We start from the raw sequence: 4,599 nt of genomic DNA, 5'->3' as shown, positions 1-4,599 counted from the left end.
GGCTACACCGCAGATGATACACAGCGCCTCGCCCGTTCACAACACAAATTACTAGTGTTTAGTTTTGGTACATGTGGTACACTGATTTTTTTGTCTCCCTCTCTCTCAAGAATTAAAATAAACATCTTCTAATTGAGGTTGTAGTATTCCCTTTCTTGGCTTTTGGCTTACAACCCACTGAAATATGTCTCTATATTACATTTGAAAATTTGAAAAAGTATGCCATATCGGCTGATGTTTTTTTAATCAACCTAATTCAAACCAAATTAAGAGAAGAAATCAATACATTCAACAAAGTGATTTCAATACCACTGTAAGCATTGAATATGGATCACAAGTAAGTAAGTACAGGCATTGTGTGTGTTTTCTGTTCATATGATTGATATAGGCTAAACTATGTTTTTATTGATGCAAATTAGATTATTGATCATATCAGATCTGAAGCCCACATAACAAGGACTACAGGACTACATTGATGCAGCAGAGGCAGCATGGGTCCAGCTCCAAAACTGCTGGATCCTACATTTCCCATAATGCAACTCAATGGTGCCTTTCATTAGATAAAACCATTGCCATAGACTATATATAAGAAGTGGACATAGTCTTCATGAAGTCACCCGTTGGTTTGTGGACTGTCGTTCTGAAGCCTCGAGTTTGGCCGGCCATGGTAACGACATGTCAATCATAGATAATCCCGCCCTGAAGCATACTCTGCTTTTGAGACCATAAACTCATTAGGAAAGTGTTTACTGAGGTAATTATTCAGATGAGAAGTAGGGTCATTTTACCATTATTTCTAATGGAACCGGACTTCTTTTTGCAACCACAAGAGTCGCCCCCTGCTGGCTGTTTGATAGAATGTATGCGTAAGGTTCCATGTTGGCTTCGCGTCTCAGACCGGAAGCTTCCCACTTGACCATTCCACAATAATGCAGGCTTTCCATTATACATCTGTAGTCTCCATGCAATAATAAATGCAATACAGTTTCAAAGTGAAAAGTGTTTGTAGAACAGGTTGGACAACAATGTGCTTTGGAGTCAGCAACCAAAGACTGTACCAGATTACTCCACTCATTAGTTTACATGGTTTACAAGGGCTGAAGGTGCTTTAATCAGTTAAATCTGGACAATCATTTTTTTCCCTTTCCTGTTAAGTGGTGCATTCAGGCGACCTTTGTCATGAATTTTACCACCAGGAAGTTTCACTACTAAGTTTACAAATTTAGGGAAACCCCATGATACTTGAGTTTATGAATAATGTTATTGTACTTCAACAAGTGATGGGCAACTGGCTATAAATTTGACTATCTTTATCACAAGATGTCCAACATTTCCAGGCTTCTAACAATATGCAAACAGTCCATTTCATGTCTGGTTTCCAATATACACATTGCAGTAACTTTTCACTGGTCTAATTTCTGCGTCATATTTACCGGTGACATGGCCACTCAAAGACAAACACTTCAATTCAATGTAACAATAATTTGCAATGGCTGCAAATGCAACATTCCTCTGTTTGAATGAAATGTTTCCCAGCTCCTGATGTTGCCCAACATTTTGCAACAGCCTTGGAATGAATAAAACCAGTACATCTGTGACATACCTCGTCTTTATAAACACTGCAGAGTTACAAACAGCCATTAGCATGCCACTTTGCACCATTAGACAAAATTTTAATCTTTATTTTGACTGGTCGAGCTGAGAACATGTCAGAAAGAAGGCGAACTGCAACAATTTGCCAGTTGTAACAGCTCCTGATACTTGAAACAAGACATTCAATGTGACCATGTTTCAACTCAACAGAACATTGTGCTACATTTTAGCAGCACTGTTAGACACACTTGATCGCGTCATTCGTTCTTGACTTCACATTGCAAAAACTAAAGGACAGACGAAATACAGCAATAAAGGCTGTTGTCAGTTTCTATGCTTTCATGCCAGGCAATCATTGAGCAGTTACACGGTTTGACTGAGATGGAAGACCACAAAAACATTAACGCATTTGGTTGTGTAATTACATCAAACCATTTGATTGCATGAGAAAGAGCAGGAACATATATTTCACACTCTGTCTCATCATATCACCTGAATTACCTGCTCAAACCTAGAAACATCAAAGTGTGCAGTGTACACGCTGCATACAATATTTATGCCAGCAAGATAAAACATGAAAAAGACCCAGCACAGTTCAGTTTCCTCAAGGCAAAAAATTGATTTTGGGCAGCAACAATTTAAGCATCCTGATACTCAAATGCTCAGTTTTTCTTTATGGCGTTTTCTCCGACCATCTACTCTATGATCTTTTCCATCTATTTCAATGTTCTCACAACATGAATGTCAAAGGTCAAGATTTCTTCCACTAGACAATCTAGAAAATTTCAGAATCATTTCAGAACCTCAGCATGAAGGTGTGATGACCCTCTAAAACATACATGACATCCAGCCACTGATTTGTTGACACTCCCCAGCTGATTTCTGGACCATTATAATCACACACTACACTGAGGATTTGACCCTTTCTCTCTGCTATCAACATGGCTGGCAGTCTGCAGATCAACTCAAAAAATAAATAAAGTGCAGGTCTGCACGTTTATTTTTTTGTTGCTACAATGTGAAAATTGTCTTTAGGCAAACAACATTTCACCAGTTCCAACACATCAGGCGCTTTACTTGGTACTCAGAATTTAATGTACATTATTTATAATATGAGCAGGAGAGTCCTTTCACTGAACATTCATTTTGATAGTCAAACTGAGTTTCACTGTGTCACCATCAACAGACCAGTCACCCTGCTGCAACGGGTGAAGAGGGAGTCTTTTAAAGCTAAAGATGAACCAAATACTTTTGGTTTAGTGGTTTTTTTAGTTATTCTAGAGAAAAGGACAAAAGTGTTCTGTCTGTGCCTCTGTGTGTGTACATGTACAGCTTTTTGTGTTTACATTCTGTAAATGGTTCATCTGAAGGTGATGGAGAAAACACTGAATTACATGCAAAACAATGTTTTACCTTGAGTTTGATTGTCTTCCTCACACATCCTCCAGCAGTACACACATTTACGGAGGATTCCATTGTATGGTTATTAAACACATCGGGTCTCGGTAATGGCAACATCCCTCTCATCACCTTGATAGGACAAGGCCTGGCCAAAGCAGAATGTCGCCATAATAGTTTGTCTTTGCCATCCATTTGTTCCTGAAGAAGAAGAATTTTTTGTTAAGTCTGCTTTATGCACGGCATAATTAAACAGTCACATACCAACATTGATCATTTAATCTATACTCTTCAATAAACACAGGTCAAGCTCCAAAACCTTTTTATGCCATAAACTGATAAAGCAGCTTGGTGCCCTCTACTGTAACAGTTTTCCCAACAGGGGCTTGCATTGTCATGCAACCCTGTTGCTGTTAAAAAAAACACACACATACATATTCACTTACATATCTATACAGAATCAAACCCGGAACAACACTGTCATTTGACAGAGAGTCAGAAGACAAATCACATTCTAGTTAGGGTTTACACATGACCCTCTCCATCCCATTCCAGCTATTCTACTAGCTAGATCAACGCTGAATTGTCAGCAGTTCTGTTTTAATCATCAAAATGGGGGTCAGGACCTGGCATGATCAAATGCAGGGTAGTACTGATGAAGAGAAACAAGAGAAAGGAACACATGAATGGAGTGCTGTAGACAGCTGGTGCAGCGCTCATGAAGATGCAGCCACATAGGATTTTTAGACCAGTCTCTTACCACCAGCAGCTACAGCTTATAAGTTAATCAAAAGAGGACGGCCATGAAAAAGCACACAAACTATAAACACAGCCTGAAGACTGGTGCGGCTCAAGAGGCCCAATGTGACTACATATCAGTCACCCGTTATCAACCAAAGCTGGGACCAGTCAAAAGCAGTGTCTGATGTTGATAGACTTCTCACACTCAGAGGTTGAAGGATGCACCACTAATGACAGCAGCAGAAAAATATGTATTTACACATTAGACAGTGCGGCACTCTATACCCACTCACATGTAATCTTTTAACTCTTACCTACAGGGCATCTACTGAACTCCATGGATGCAGCACTATACCCATGAGTCTACACCCACTTCTACTTTTTGGTTTCAAAATTGGACTGACATCTACTGATAACATTTAGGGCATTTGGGCTTTTTTGATCATTAACGTACAAATGGAATTCTGTGCATACAGGTCCCTGGCCATGTCAAAACAAGCACATTGTGGATCTTGTACATGGCGTGCATTTTACATCACTGATCTACCAGGATTACAATAAATAGCCTTTTCAGTAAAGAGACAGTTGTAAGTACACATAATTGATTTACAAGAACAGTTAATAATCAAATTAAGTTATTTGTGGTCATTTCTAATTTTTCTATAAAGCTTTATCTGCACCAAGAAAACTAAAGAAAAACATAATAGATTAAAAAATTTACTTTCCCCCCCCTGTATCACAATATCAAGTGATAATGCATTTTGACTACTACTGGCATCCTATTTAAAAAAATACCTACACAAAGGTTTCAGTAACGCCATAAGCTAGAAGTAGTGTGACAAGAAGGTGGGTAAACTGAACAGCTAA

The sequence above is a fragment of the Micropterus salmoides genome, unplaced genomic scaffold (assembly GCF_014851395.1).
Source record: "Micropterus salmoides isolate LMB-PRFRI ecotype aquatic unplaced genomic scaffold, ASM1485139v1 Ms_hic_scaffold_10, whole genome shotgun sequence".
Lineage (NCBI taxonomy): Eukaryota > Metazoa > Chordata > Actinopteri > Centrarchiformes > Centrarchidae > Micropterus > Micropterus salmoides.
Note: the sequence above shows the minus strand (reverse complement) of the source record.